Source organism: Puma concolor, chromosome C2 (assembly GCF_028749965.1).
Source record: "Puma concolor isolate L17-30 chromosome C2, mPumCon1.1.hap2, whole genome shotgun sequence".
NCBI lineage: Eukaryota > Metazoa > Chordata > Mammalia > Carnivora > Felidae > Puma > Puma concolor.
The window spans coordinates 146,045,441-146,062,831 of NC_141675.1; positions in this window are offsets into that span (position 1 = coordinate 146,045,441).

A 17,391-nucleotide genomic window follows, 5' to 3' on the forward strand; every position below is an offset into this window, starting at 1 on the left:
GAGTCAAAAGTAATTTGGTTCTTATGAAATGTTAAAAATGTTAGTGCAACCAACCAATGCCAAGAGCAAAGAAGATTGAGACTAATAAATGTATTCTTTCTTGACATAAAGGATTGTTATATGAAGCTGAAATGAAAGTCTAATTTGGGACAACACTGCGTTGGTGTGAGGGTGTATCTCCTCTCTTTGAAGCCTTCAATTGGATAAGGAGAGTCCAAACTGAGAGCCAAACACAACAAGCCTCCCAAACACCGCCAAGAGTTATTTTATGGTAGAGGAACAACAGACTAATTAGATTAGTCATAAAATTAGCCAGTGGCATGATATATATGGCGGGTGACACCCACATTGAGAGCATATAAAAAGGCCCTCTGGAGGGGGAATTGTCCACAGTGAAGTGACACTTCTCTCCTTCTCTACCCAAGCACAACCTCAACAGCCAACATCATGTGTGGAAGCTACTACGGAAACTATTATGGAGGCTGCGGCTACGGGGGCTGTGGCTATGGAGGCTGCGGCTACAGAGGCTGCGGTTATGGAGGCTGTGGCTATGGAGGCTGCGGCTACGGAGGCTGTGGCTATGGAGGCTGCGGCTATGGAAGCTCTGGCTACAAAGGCTGTGGCTACAGAGGCTGTGGCTATGGAGGCTGTGGCTACAGAGGCCTGGGCTGCGGCTATGGCTCCTGCTATGGCTGTGGCTCTGGCTGTGGCTACTAGTAACAAGGGCACCGTCGGGGACTCTCACCCTCTACAACTGGACATGGCATTCACCAAATCTGAGCCCCACACGGTCTGACCTTTGCTGAAGGCTTGCCTTCTGGTGCCCTTTTGGTCAAATACAGAGTTATCATTCCTATATTCAACTCATGAAAAGTGGGAGCATTTGAAATTCACCCTGAGCACTGCGTGGTTCCTCTTTGCCTTGATGCAGTCACAGATTCTCTGTTTCGATTTTCATGCAAGAACTATTTCTATGTTTTCTTAATAAACTTATTCGGTCTGAAATAATAAACCTAGCTCTCTGTTCATTTAATGTCCTCGTTTTTCTACTTGGGTAAGGCACTGATAGCACGTGTTATGCTGGTTTATTGTGAGGACGAGAAAAGATAGTGTTTGTCGATTTAGTTAAACATTGCCTGGAAACGCTATTTGTTCCAAGTGCTTTTACACCAAAACCATAACCGGCGAAATACTTGAGAAGATACAAAAGTTGGCATACGATTCTCCAGTTCTAATCTGTTTTGGGGCATAAATAAGAAGCATTTCCTATGCTTGTTTGACACAAGAGGTAGAGAGGTTTAAACCTCTCTCTTATAACTCCTATGTATCTGGAAATACATAGTTTTTTTAAGTGACAACTTTCCTAAAATCCATTACGTATTTAACTTTAGAGCCATTTGATGGCATTCTATACTCTTGTTTTCTTGAGATTTCTTTCTCCTGTGATTTATGTGATTTCACAGTGGTAGCTGTAATCACTTGTTTTTCCACTAATTTTCTGTGACTAATGTGCCCCGTAAACTTGGCCAATTATCTTCTCTTGATAGAGCATTTCAAGCTTTTGTGTCAGACATGAATGAGTTTAAGTAGTGTTTTAGCGCAAGATAATGGATATGTCCCAATTCATTTTGACTGGCCCAAGGTAGTAAAAAAGTTGAAACCGTAAGAAGGAATTAAGATCCCTGGAAAAATCATAACCCAGAAGGAAAGCACCTTCTTTTTTTCTTTAGAAAGCCATTATTTTATGAAAACTTGTCTTTCTTAATTTCCTTTACTCTTGAAGCTTAGAATTTTCTATTTCATAGTATGCAAAAGCTTGGATGGTCTATGCTGTCCATCCCAAGAAATGGTAGATTTTAAAACTATTTTGGCCTGCCTCATAGGTCATAATAATTGAACACAAATAAATTAGATATTGATGCAAATTAGATAATAGGCCCCTCATTATAGACTCACAAGACAAAATTGTTGCTGATTATAATTTTCCAAGATCTGCCCTTAAGCTTTTTTTTTTTTAAACGTAGGCTCCACACCTAGCACAGAGCCCAACATGCGACTTAAACTCAAGGCGTGATCTGAGATCAAAAGTCAACGCTCAACCGACTGAGCCAACCAGGCACCCCTGCGCCTTACACGGTCTTAACATGACCATATTTGGTTGACGTTGTTATCTTCTCTAACATATTTCACTTCGGGTTAAATGCCACTGCTAACAGCCCCAAGCAAACATCTACTTTGTATTCACGTTGGTTTGTTCACTTCTTTAATAGCTTCAAATTATGAATGACTCCAACCGAAACTGGAAAACATAAGATTCCTTTACATTTCCCTGTTCCACATTGCTTCTTTTTTTTTTTTTTCTTACAGTGAACACTCTGGGCCCCAACACATTGCTGTGTTAACTCTATTCAAACCTGCGCACAATATACAGTCTGAATTGCCACACTGAATGCAATGCCCGTGAGCAACCTCTAAAGTTTCTTAGCAGCATTTTTAGCATCAGAAGAGATCCCACCAAGAATGGACAGATTATTGTGTTCAACATTTATATGAATTAATTTTCTTCCTGAGTAGTTATGCTATTCATTTTATGGAGGACATTCTTTTATTTCCATTTATATTCAATTTCAGGTGTATTTATTCTGTTTTTTTTAATATATTAAGTATTTCCATGGTTCAGAAATCAAAACTATATAAAAAGATATATTCAGAGAAGTCTCATGCCTATATTTATCCCTCCCATCCATTTGCACTCACCCCATTTGTATTTTCATTTTCTTCTGCTTTCTTAGTGCAGAAGCAAGCATAAATATTGTATTTATGTATTCTTAGTTTCCTTTTGTGTTACCCAAAGGTTGCATACTTTTTGCACTCTTTCATCATTCTATTTTATGGGTTTTATTTTTCCTTTTTCCTTTTTTTATCCTTTATGCTTATATTCAGCCTTTCAAACAGGAGTCACTTACATTTAGGCATTAAAGAAGTGACTCACTGCAGATTTTGGTACTCCAAAAAATAGTATTTTTCTCTATATAAACTCATTTCTCCCAGCATTTATTTTTGAAAAATTTCAAACCCTCAATTAAGTGGAGAAGGCAGTATAATGAACAGCTAAGTACTCTCTACCTAGATTTGACAATTGTTAGCATTTTGCCATGTTGGTTTCCCCCTTTCTGCCTGTCTGTTCTCTGTCTCTCTCTGTGGCTCTGTGTCTGACTCTCACCACACACACACACACACACACACACACACACACACACACACAAATGCACAAGCACATGCAATCATTCCTGAACAATACTATTACATAATTCATAGTCAGATTCAGTTTTTTAATATTTCTTTTTTAAATGTTTATTTACTTTTGAGAGAGAGAGAGAGAGAGAGAGCAAGCATGAGCTGGGGAGAGGCAGAGACAGAGGGAGACAGAATCGAAAGCAGGCTCTGCACTGTCAGCACAAAGCCTGACATGGGGCTCAAACCTGAGATCATGACCTGAGCCAAAGTCGGATGCTCAACTGACTGAACCACCCAGGCACCCCCTATATAGCTTTTATTTCTGATACAGAATTCAATTCATAAAAACTATCATATTTTGCAACTTATTGCTTATTATAATCTAACATTTCATGAAATCTAGAGCACTTCCCAGACTTCTATTATTTCACAATGTTAATAAATATATATATTTTTAATTTTAATGTTTATTTTCCAGAGAGAGAGAGAGAGACAGAGTGCAAGCAGGAGAAGGGCAGGGAGAGAGGGAGACACAAAATCTGAAGCAGGATCCAGGCTCCGACCTGTCAGCACAGAGCCTGACCCAGGACTAGAACTCACAAACCGCGAGATCATGACCTTAGCAGAAGTCAGAATCCCAACCGACTGGGCCACCCAGGTGCCCCAATACATTAATATATTCTTAACATTGCAAGATAATTATTTACTAGAACATGTCAAAATCTATTTTTTCTGATTGCATCAATTATAATATTCATATATTTCATAATCCAATACATATTTTAAATTTTTTAATATTTTTATTTTCATTTTTGAGAGAGAGCAAGAGCAGGGGAGGAGCAGAGAGAGAGACACACACAGAATCCAAAGCAGGCTCCAGGCTCTGAGCTGTCAGCACAGAAACTGAGGTGGGGCTTGAACTCACGAACCATGAGATCATGACCTAAGCCAAAGTTGGATGCTTCACCGACTGAGCCACTCAGGTGCCCCTCATAAACCAATATTTTCTGAAACAAAGATTAAGATCATTAGATATGCCAAAAGTTAGGAAACCGAAAGGTCAAGCAAGCATTGAATGCACATAAGGCAACTTTGTGCCTTATAATAAATCCTGAGACCAAAATTCCACCTATGAAGTATCAAAATTGTATCTCCGAGAATCCTGGGTAATAGGTGAATTACTTAAGAACTTTACACTAATTTTTTTTTACATTTATGATGCTTATACCCCTAACACACGTAAGTTTCAATGTTGTGCATTCACCTTGGATCCCCATTTCCTCGAATTTTGGGGGGCAATAGTACTGTATCTTTTTCAGCAATGAAGAAATGACTCTCCATTTGCTGGGGGTGTTACAAGCAAAGTGCCTTCAGCTGAAGAGTACCCCTGGCACAAGACAATACCTGTTTCCTGCAGCCAGCCTCCCGTGATGGATCAGTGTAGGGTATAATGACATGCCTTCTCACCCCAACCTCCAACTACTCTTCTGGGAAATCCCAACTTCAGAATCTCCCATATTGTTTCCTGAGCCCTCCACTGAGCCTACAGCCAACTCAGCTTCCCCCCGCCCCATCCAGTCTGCCTCTGCCTCTTCATTTCTACAATATTCATTCCAGGAATTAATTGCTCTAACAATGGTCTCGTAGAAAAATAATCTAATCTGGGGTCACACAGTGCACCCAGTTGTCACGCTGTCTAGTCTCTTCTATGACCCTAATATTTTTACAGATTACCAGAGATTGTTTTTTCTTTTAGAATATTCCTCAGTTCTGATTTGCCTAATGTTTCCTCATGATTAGAACAAGGTTATGTAGGGTGCCTGGGTGGCTCAGTTGGTTAGGTGGCTGACTTTGCCTCCAGTCAGGATCTCACAGTTCATGAGTTTGAGCCCCGTGTCAGGCTCTGTGCTGACAACTCAGAGCCTGGATCTTGCTTTGGATTCTGTGTCTCCCTCTCTCTCTGCCCCTCCCCCTGCTCTCACTCTGTGTGTGTCTCTCTCTGTCTCTGTCTCTCTCTCTCTCTCTCAAAAATAAATAAACAAAAAAAAATGTAACTACTTTAGAAAAAGATTATGCATTTTGTCAAGCAAATAAAGGGAGTGCAAATGTTTTCTTGTCATTATACTCTATCGGTTCACACTCGAAGTTGATTTGTTCCAATACTGATGGTGATAATTTTACACTTGATCCTTATGGTGAGGACCAGGTTTCTCGACTTGAAAGGTATTTTTATTATTCTGTTAGCCGTTAAGAAGTACTTTGGTAGAGATATTTTGTGACTTTATAAATATTCCATTCAAATCCCCAAATTGATCATTAGTCTTAACCACTAATTTTTCTTCCTTGCCTGAATTATTTATGATGATGATGGATTGCAAATGTTGATTTTTCTGATTTTCATCTTTTTTCATTACATTGGCTGGCATTCTACTGCAAGGAATTTTTTCCTTCTGCTTCATTGTTCCTTTATTTACATCAGTGTAAATTCATGGATTTCCGTTATAAATAATCCATTATTATAGCAGGAATCGCAACTCCTAGGCTGTCTCACGAGACAAAAAGTATGTATAAATACATTGTGCCAGAGTCCGGCTCCAGCAGGTCCAGGGGTTCCCAAAGGATGAACGGCGTCGCAAAAAGGTGAAAATAAAACTAAAACAAAAATAAAAAGGGACACAGACAACAGCTGTGTGTTGAACTGGCTGATTTATTGTAGCAAACTTGGCATTATATATGCTAGTGATTTCCTTGTAACATACATCATCCATGTTTTTCTAACATTGCCTCATTTTAAAAATGTTCCTATGTGTGATCAACCTTTAAGAGAAATAACAGGGCGATTTTCTCGTAAAGTTCTTACATACCCTTTGATTCTTGATTCATTTCTTACATTATTCCATTATGCATCTGCGTTTATCTATAATCTACAAAGCATTTGCTTTGCTGTTCTCGTGAAAGGCCCTCCATTTCTCAACACCTCAAGTGGAACAGTTACAGGGACATGACCTCCTAACCACATGAGGCCAGAAGAACAATGTGTTTGCCTCGGTCCGAGGTGCCAGAAAGGGGCCGAAAAAGCCTTAGAAACCCATGCCCCATACATTCTCAGAGAGACAGTGCACCCAGGAACCAATGAACCATTCTGTACCTTATCCGACTAGGTTCAGTCATCATCTGGAATGCCTCCGGGAGGCCAGGTGGGCCTAGGGGTTGAAATCACCTGTGCCCAGAGATACACTCTTTAGTTGCTGGAGTGCGGCTTTCAAATCCATATGTCTCTCCTTTACAGGCCCTCTTTGCTGGCAAACGTATGAGGCTATCCTTCCTGTAAGTAGAGGAGTCTCCTTAGGGGATGGCAAGGGCTAGACGTAAGGCCGCACAATTTCTTGCGGAACCTTATTTTCTTCCCTGATGGTTCTTTTCCCAGGGGGCCTGCCGAGGGCAATTCCACAACAGACAATACCCCAGGTAGTTTTAAGGCCAAATTACCTAAAAGCGGGAGGACAGGAAGCTTCACTGTCGGCGGGCCGCCTGCAGTCACCAATCCGTCCACAGCCCGGGCCTTCCACTCAGGCTGGGAGAGCTCGGCTTCCGGCAACATTGCACTGTGTGAGACTTCGATTCCATCACATGGCTGCCTATGACATTGGGCAAATTATGCAAATTCTTGGGCCTTGCCATTCTAATATAAAAATCACCACCTACATTTTAGTGCTTTTATGGGAATGAAATGTGTTAAGACATGTAAAGCATTTAAACCATGCCTGGAATTTAATAAATGTTGTCGATGGGGTATCATGCACTATCATATGCATGGTGTATTTTCTGCTTCTTTGTATACATGGGAATATTGTCTGTTTATCTTGCCTGGGGCTGATCATGGAATTCTTATGTCAGAACTCTATTTAACAATGTATAATTATTATTTTAATAATAATGACCATTCCACAGCAGTTACTAGCTGTTTACCACAGAGCAGTTACTGCGTGAAACCCCTTGGGTGCATTACCTCACATAATCCTCAGAAAGACTCTGAGATGTGGTAAAAACCATTGACATTTTACACCCGCGAAAAAGTAAAGAGGAGTAACAGACTCAGGCGGCAGTTCTCAGCACTACCTGATTTTTGTCTCCTGTATGTAAATATAAAATATTGTGTAGGTAATATTGTTTTAGAAAATATTTTAGGTAATATCTCCTGGGTGCTATTTTCCCCAGGAAAGGCAAAGCAACTCCCAGGACATTTAAATATTAGTATCCTTTAATTATTAATGTCTGATGATGAAGCTAAATAGGAACTCCCCTCCTGAAAATGCCCTTAAATGTTTCCCTGCTCCTCTTCTCTGTTTGTCACCTTGCGTGTGTACGATTCTTTTAAAAAATTGTTTAATGTTTTCATTTTATTTTTGAGAGAGAGAGAGAGAGAGACAGGGAGAGTGAGGGAGGGGCAGAGAGGGACGGAGACAGAATCAGAAGCAGGCTCCAGGCTCAGAGCTGTCAGCGCAGAGCCCGGCGTGGGATATTTTTGTATCATTTTTCTCATTAGCCTTTTAGTCGAGATTTTAGAATTTCTGAATTTGCCCTCCATCTCACCCCATATTCATATTTTTCTGCCTTTAATGAATGTTTACATTTGGGTATCAACTCTTTCATGACAAATGTATTTTCTCTTCTCGGATTTTGCCATTTGCATGGATGCTTGCTATGCTTTTCTAAATTATGTGGCTCTTAACCATTCTAAACTTAAAAAAAAAATGGCCGATAGTGTTTCCCTTGTCTTCTTGTGAAAGCTGGAGTCATTACGCATCCCCGGATTGATCTTCTGATTTGGAACTGCTAGTTCCTTTCACAAAAAGATTGATCTATGCACACCCACTACTGAAACTAGAGATTTATTCTATCAGAATGTATGTGTGTTCATATGTAAACCCCTCAAACACAGACAACTTAAAGAAAAGTATTCAGATTACCTCCTTTTAGTTTGCCTCATTAGGAATATCCCATTACTCTCAGGGCAGGCAGAGTTAGTTATTTCTAATACCGGGTAAAAGACTTTATACACATGTTCATTGATGTTCTACTTCAGATTCCTTCTATCTTCTCCCTAGGTGAGATTTGCTTTCTTATACACAAACCCCTAAGCTATTGCGATTATCTTTCATCCTAACTTTTTGTAGGTAGGTCAACAAGCAGATTGAATCTCCAGATTCTTATAGGAGATAGATACCTGTGTAAGTCAACCATATTCCTTTGCATTAATCATTTTAGTCATGCTGGAAGTCTCCTACTGAAACCCCTTGCATTCAGACTGAGGGCTTTGTCCCTGCAAGTGGAAAAGATTCGAAGTGGCCCAACCCCCTTTAAAAGAAAAGTGGCAGCTGCACACACACACACACACACACACACACACACGCATGCCCACACACAGATACAATACACATACCTTCACACAGAGAAATGGTGGAGATTAATGAATATACATTTTAAAAATATGCTTCCAAAGGAGCTTATATTTAGTAAAAATTAAATTAAAATTTTTCCTGAAAAAAAATTTGGTAAATACGTGAAAACATAGAGTAACACTCAGTTTATATATATCAAACATGCTCTATTGACTCCTATGATTTGATTTTTCTAGGAACGTAGAAGTTCAAAGTGGTTATTTGACTTTATCATTGAATTCAACAATGAACTTCATTGTAGTAAAAGCAATAACATAATAATTATAATAGTAGCAATGTGTTTCTCATATTTCCCATGGTATGGGATATTTTACCAAGAGTTTATTTATTAGGGAAAATCTAGTAGGTTCCATGAGACATTATCTCTGCCAATATTATTGTTTTAAATTAAAAATGCCATACTCCCATCAGATCACAAAAAGCATAAACATCTAATTCTTCAAAAAATATTTCATGAAAATGTCATTGCATAAATCAAATGAAATCTCATCATTTCCCCTTTTCCTCACTGTGAATTCAGGATATAAATTTGAAACCATGAGGAAAATATTTCATGCTTTAAAAATAGAGTGTTAAAAGCTTAAGAAACATTAATGCAAATGAGAAAGTCTAAGTATTTCCGAATACCAAACTATTTGTTTTTTATCAAAAGTTTCATGAAGCCAAGTAACTAATTTTGGCTTTTAGTAGTAAAGCATTGCTCACATGAAAATGGGAAGAATCCCTCATGGAAAATAATAGGTTTGGAGCAGGAGGTAATAACAGGTGGAGAGATTTGAGGTTAAGGTAGAATAGCATGATCTGCTGAATGTCAATACCGTGAAGGTAAAATTATTTGTTGAGAGCAGGTCAGAGTTTGTCAATAAAAAAGCTATTTCTTGCCATAGAGATTGGTTACAAAGGGCAACTAAAGATCTTGTGAGTACAGCTTTGAGGCTGAGACAACTGATTCTCATTAAAGGCCCACAAACTGGTTCAGATGTGGTGAAACAAAACAGATCTTGTCATTGCCTCTGAAGCCATGTCTAAAACCAGAAGTCAACAAATTACTCACATTGGTCCTACAAATTAGCCAATGACAAGACATGTGTGGTGGGTGAGGACATATAAAAGGCCTTCCGCAGGGGAACTGTCCACAGTGAAGTGACACTTCTCCTCACCTTCTCTACCCAAGCACAACCTCAACAACCAACACCATGTGTGGAAGCTACTACGGAAACTCTTATGGAGGCTGCGGCTATGGAGGCTGCGGCTATGGAGGCTGCGGCTACGGAGGCTGTGGCTATGGAGGCTGCGGCTATGGAGGCTGTGGGTACAGAGGCTGTGGCTATGGAGGCTGCGGCTATAGAGGCTGTGGCTATGGAGGCCTGGGCTGTGGCTATGGCTCCTGCTATGGCTGTGGCTTTCACAGACTAGGCTGTGGCTATGGCTTTGGTTCTGGCTGTGGCTATTACTACTGAGAACATCATGAGAAATTCACCCTCTGAACCATCACTTAATGATTCAGCAGTTCTGAACCACACAAATTTTCTGCCTCACCCCTAAGTGATGTTTTTCCTACACTACCCTGTAAACTTCTGACATGATTTGCTAAAAGTCTGATATCTGGAACTGATGTCACTTAATGTCTGGAAGAATATAAAACTCAACCTGTGAATTCATATTCCAACAAGATGACGTTGCTATAGTGCTTGTTTCTGTAATTTTATGCTAAATTTGCTTCTCTGTTTTCCTAATAAATTTTGAATTTCCTCATAAATCTGAAAGAGAAAACTTTTTCTTTTCTACTTATGTATTATGCAGAGTTTGGCTTTTTTTTTTTTTTTTTTTTTTTTTGGTCATTAGTGGGGTAACAATTACTTTTCTTCAGGAAATAACTGTCCTCAATATCATCTTGTGTTTTACTGTAGTGCTTCCAAGATTTGTGACTACAGAAAAATCTGTGAGCTTTGTAAATATTATTTCTTATCTTGTAAAGAGAGGGAAATATACTTTTTCCTTATAATGATTTTAGCTCTTTATGTTTCTTGCTCTATAGATTTCTGTAGTTGCTTAATGGTTACTTCAGGCTGCCTCCAGTCTCAACAGAGACCTGGCATGTGGGGCTGAAGTTGACATTCCCCTACGTGGCCAGAGATTTAAGAGTACTGATGCTGTCAATAAGTTTCACTTATAGTACTTACATAAGACATATGGAACTTTGTCAAGTGCATGCCAAACCTACAGTGCAGAAAGCCCTGTATGAATTCTCTCCACTGGAATCCACACAGAACCCTAATCTTCACTTATACCTAGTTGCTCACAGGCCCTATCAACCATTCAGATCAGCAAAAGAAAATCGTATTTAGGAGTGGAGGGGAAAATAATATGGCTCAGTTTGCCCAAGTGCTCTATTCAAAAGATTTAGAATCTGCCATAGATACGGGTTAGTATCAATATTTCAGCAAGTTATTTGACACTAATTTTTATGGGTTCATAATAGACAGGAGATATTGCAGCCTGAGAACATATTATATGAACATAGCTGAATGTATAAAATCTTACCTTCTGGCTTCAGGTTTCTTCTTTAGCTTTGATATATATATATATATATATATATATATATATATATATATATCATACTCAATCATGAATTTGAGACAAATTGTAGTAGAATGAAGCTTACCAGGCTGATCTCCTGCTAACGAAAACAACAATAACAAATAACAATGTCACAAGATTTTTAACAAGATCCAGATAATCACAACATAATATTCAAAATGTCCAAGGTACAATATGAAATCATATGGCATACAAAAACCTACTAATTATGATACATTCTCAAGGGAGGAGACAATTGAGAGAGGTGCTCTGGTGTGTATACTAAGATGGTCCACATTTCCCCCAGCTACTGATATTCACATCCTTCCCACTTCCATGTGACAGGATCTGTGGCATCTTCTAATCAATAAGTGTAGAAGGGTAATAAGATGTTGCTTTTATGATTGTGTTATGTAAGATCATAATGTCCATCTTTCTTCCATATTTTCTTCTTCACAGGCTATGATTAAGCACACAGATATGTAGTATACTGCCCAACAAAGAGGTCCATTTGGGAAGGAACTGAAAGTGGCATCTAGCCAATAGCCAGCAAGAAACTGAGGCCCTCAGTCCCATAACCTGTGTGTCACTGAACTGTGCCAACAAACATGTGGGCTTAGAAATGGATCCTTCCCCAGTCAATCTTTGAGGAAATTCTGTGTTTTAAGACCCAGATGATACCTTGACTGCAGCCTTGTGAAAAATCCTTAAGCAGAAGACCATTCTAAACCATGCCTGGAGCAGAGACTAACAAAAAATGCAAAAATAATAAGTAAGTGTGTGATTTTTAAGATGTTAAGTTTCTGGTAACAACAACAGATAAACTATTATAGATGCCAACCTCCAAATTATCAGAGTTTTAAGCAATTTTATAACCGTGATCCACGGGGTAAAGATAAGCACTGAATGAAAAGAAAAAAAATGTATCTTCAAAAGAGAAATGGAATTGTTAAATATACCAAATGAAAAGTTTATAACTAAAAATATCAGAAATTAAAAGTTAATATCAGAAATTTTAAAAAAAGTTTCTTTGGATGGGTTCACTAGCAGAACTGAGATATCAGAGGAAAGAGTCAGAGAATATGATGATAAATCAAGAGAAATTATTGAATGCAAAAAAAAAATACAGTTTAAAAATATGAATAAAAATCCTCAGGAGTTTGTGGGACCTACCAAAATTTCTAACATTCAAGGCATTGGAATCTCAAATGGAGGAAAAGTATAGATTGGCACAGAAATCATATTTAAAGAAATAATGGCTTAAATTTTCTCAAATTTGGTACAATTCTCAAATTTACAGAGTCAAGAAGTAATAAATCCCAATTAGGATAATCTAAAAAAAAAAAATTACAATTCTATGTTACTGAACCAAAGTGAGTTTCACTCCTTGGTGAGTTAGAAACTGCATCAGGCTGAGGGGTCACACAAAGAAACTTATTTGCAGCAAATAAGGAAATCATGGAGAATGGCTTCCAAAGCCATGACTCCCCTGGAGAGGGTGAATAGGTTCCTTTTCTCTAGAGTTAGGATGAATATTCAGAGAGGGAAGCCTCCTATTTGTAGAGGCGGGCATAGGTCTTGCATGCACCTTGAGGAGACAGTCATATACATACATTGCATGTCACATAAATTAGGCTGAGGCTCCTCCCTGGACAGAGATTTTAGTATTATAAGGAGGTAAAGACAATTGTAGGTCATTCCAGAGGTCACTCCCTGGTCCATCTGCAAAAGCACAAGTCAGGTTAACTCAACCAGTGTTGAGCAGGCAGGAGATTTTGTTAAGGCAGTTGCCATCACCTGGGGGTGGTTTTGGGTTCCATTTGTCTGAGTTAAAGGAAAGCCAGAAAGAAGAGCTTAGAGGAATATGTAAGAAAAAGGTTAGTGAGTACAAGCGGGTGGGCAGTAAAGTACAGCTCTTGGAGTCTAGCTGGTGACACATATACATCATAACCAAGCTTCTGATATACAAAAAAAGAGAAAAATTCTTGAAAACAGCTAGAGATAAACAATATATTACATATACGAAATGATTCAGATTACTGTGGATTTTTTTTTGTCAGAAACAGTGTCCAAAAGATAGTGGAAAATATACCTAACATGCTAATAGAAAAGAATCCAACATTCTATACTTAACAATATGCTTTAGAAACAAAAGTGAAATAAACACTTTCTCAGATGAAGGAAAAATAAGAAAATTTGTGTCCAGGAGATTTTTTTCTAAAAGATATGTTAAAGGAAATTTTCCAGCTAAAAGAAAATAATACTAAAGGGATACTCAGAACTTCAGAAATAAAGGGAAAGCAATAGAAAATTTTATGCATTGAGTAAATAAAATAGATAACTCTTTCCCTCTTAAATTTTTCAAATATGTATAACTACTAAAAAGAAAATGTTATAATATTGAATGAGGGGGTTTCAAGGTATATTGATATATATATAACAAATGCAATAAGAAGAAGCAATGGTAAAGAGACATTTAAGTTTGTAAGGTGTATACCTTTTAGTTAAAGTAGCAAAATATGAGCTCTGAGAATACTCTGAAATATTAGTTATGGATATTGCATTCTCAAGATTAACCACTAAAAAATATAGAGATATAGCCAAAAAGTCAGAAGACAAAATCTAATATTAAAAATACATAAATAATACAAAATAGGCAGTGAAGTGAAACTGAGAAATAGAAACAGAAATAAATGGTAAAATGGTAGAAATAATTCCCATGGTAACAATAATTAAATAATATGTGAATATTCAGGTAATCAATTAAAAGACAGAGATTGTCAAATTGGCTAAAATTAGACTGTCAATTGGCTAAAGTATATAATAAATGTATCATTTATAAGAAAATCACTTCAATACAAAGTGTGTGTGTGTTTAAGAGAAAATTTACAGGGATGTTAAAAATATTTGAATTAAATGAAAATTAAAATAGAAGGTATCAAAATTTGTGTGATGTAAATAAAGCAGTGCTTAAAGGGAAATTTATAGCAGTCAATTTTTTATATTGAAAATTAAGAAAGTTCTCAAATCAGTATTCCAAGATTCCTCCAAAATAATTAGTAGAAAGTACGAAAAAAGGAAGGGGGAATAATAGAACTAACAGCTGGAAGTAATATAATTTAAGACAGAAGATAGAGAAAATAAATGAAACCAAACACCAACTCTGAAAATTTCAATAAAATTGATAAACCTGGGGTGCCTGGGTGGCTCAGTTAGTTGAGTGTCTGATTCTTGAATTCATCTCAGGTCGTGATCTCACAGTCATGAGATCAAGCCCTACATCTGGCTCTGTGCTGAGCATGGAGCCTGCTTGGGAGTCTCTCCCTTCCTCTCCCTCTGCCCTTCCCCAACTCATTCAGGCATGCCTTCATTCTCTCTCAAAAAAAAAAAAAAAAAAAAAGATAAACCTGTAGCAAGACTCACAAAGAAAAAAAGAAAAAAAGAAGATACATATACCAGGAGTAGCAATAAAATAGGGACATCACTACAGACCCTATAATCACATCAAAAACAATAAGAGAACACAGGGAACAATATCATGTTCATAAATTCAACAACTTAGGTGAAATGGATCTGTTCCTTAAAAGGCAGGACATTGCCAAAAACTTGCTCAAAGGGAAATATATATTTGAAGGGTCAAATGACTCGTGGGAAACTACATTTTGTGATTAAAATCTTTCCAAAAAAGAAAACTCACAGTTCATATAATTTCCCTGGTAAATTCCACCAAACATGAAAGGAAGAAACAATGCAAGCCATATGGAATCTCTCCAGAAAAGAAAGAGAGAAGAAAAAATTAAAAAAGTAGGAGGGGAGGGAATATTTCTCAGTTATTTTATGAAATCAGCATTACCCTGATACCAAATCCAGGAAATTGGATGTCAGAAGTGTTCCCACCATTCCCTAACTGATAAGCAAGACTCACTGTGCCTAGATTTTTTGTTTAAACAATGTGGTTTTTGCTGAAGTAGTGTTTTCCTTGTGGGAGTCTGGAGCCTTTTTGATCTGTTCTCAGTTAAAATTTTGGGCTTCCTTGAGAAGAAATAACACCCATGGATTGCTTCATTTCTGTTGCTGGGGGAAGAGTAAGTTCTGTGTGGCCCCTCCTAGAGCGAGAAGGAATAAGAAGGTCTTCACAAGGATACCTCCAGAATCTGCTTGGGTCCCTTCCCCTTATTATCTAGCTATGTATCATGACATACTTTGCTATAATAAATCTTCACCAAGAGCACAATTCTATGTTGAGCCCATGAGTCTTTCTAGCAAATCTCCAAGACTGGGCATGATCTTGAGGACCCCCCAACACAATATGACCTGGAAAAGGCAAAGGTGTAGATAGATTGAACAATCCGTTATTTATAGGGTTTAGGAGTATGAGGAGGGCTTGATTGCAAAGAGGTTTTGAAAAAGCACGAGGGACCTCCCTACTATTTTCCAGAGTGGCTGCACCAGTTTGCATTCCCACCAAGAGTATGAGAGGGTTCCCCTTTCTCCACATCCTCACCAACATCTGTTGTTTCCTGTTCTGTTAATTCTAGGTGTGAGGTGATATCTCATTGTAGTTTTGATTTGTATTTCCCTGATGATGAATTGAGCATCTTTTCTTGCCATTTGCAACGCTGTAGGTGGAGCTAGAGTGTATTATGCCAAGGGGAATGTCAGTCAGAGAAAGACAAATACCATACGATTTCACTCATATGTGGAATTTAAGCAACGAAACAGATGAACATGGCCAGAGGTGGGGGAGGAAGAGAGAGAAGCAAACGGTAAAACAGACTCTTAACTTCAGAGAATACATTGAGGGTTGCTGGAGGGGAGGTGGGCAGGGGCATGAGCTAAATGGGTGTTGAGCATTAAGCACGACACTTGTGATGAGCACTGGGTTTTATATGTAAGTGATGAATTGCTAAGTTCTACTCCTGAAACCAATATTACACTGTATGTTAACTAACTGGAGTTTAAATAAAAACTTGAAACCACAAAGAAAACAAAGCATGAGAAATTTTGGGGGGGGGAGTGTGATGGCACTATTTTACATCTTGATTGTGATGGTTGTACCACGACATCATGCATTTTTCAAAATCACAGAACTCTACACCAAGGGAGTGAACTTTTCTGTCTATAATTTAAAAATAAAACATAAAAAAATGATTTAGGGAGGCTTTGCAGATGATGGTTTATGCAGGAAAAAGATACACAGAATATTTACCATGAGCTAAGCAAAATGAACTAATTGAAAAATGTTATGTCATTTAGTCTAAAACCTCCCAGCAACAGAGACACAATAGAACTGGTAGAGCAACTCGTAGAGAGCAAAAAATATATATGGCAAAAACAAGCAATTTCAACCTTTCTTGGAATCAAGCAAATACAAAAAAAAATTGTTAAATACAATAAGTTCTATTCCTTATAATAAATAGAAAGAAAACCAAGGTTTCTATTTCAGATTAGCCAAATTTATTAAGATCACTGGGAAACATGCATGAGAATTATCAAGGTAGGATCAGTGACCGGTAAGAAGGTAAAGTGGGTTCACAGGATGAAAATCACATTCTCCCTTTTTAGGAAGCAAAGGTTGGGGATAAATAACTAAGGGTTTCAGATCCAGACAGGAGCCGCCAGACTGTAGGTAATCTGCAAATCACATCAGAATTATCCCAATCTAGTGTGGGAACACAAGGGCATGGGAATCAAGGCTGGTGAAGCATGAAGTTACATGTGCAGGTGATAAAACTCTCCCATGGTGTCCTCAATAGTAGTAGCCAAAGCCACAGCCGTAGCCAGAGCCGCATCCATAGCCGCAGCCACAGAGAGAGCGGGAGCCATACCCGTAGCCACAGCCATAGCCACAGCCTAGTCTGCGGAAGCCACAGCCATAGCAGGAGCCATAGCCACAGCCCAGGCCTCCGTAGCCACAGCCTCCGTAGCCACAGCCTCCATAGCCACAGCCTCTGTAGTAGTTTCCATAGCAGCTGCCACACATGGTGTTGGCTGTTGAGGTTGTGCTTGGGTAGAGAAGGTGAGAAGTGTCACTTCACTGTGGACAACTCCCCTGCAGAGGGCCTTTTATATGCCCTCAGTGTGAGTGGGACCCACCACACAAGTCAGGCCA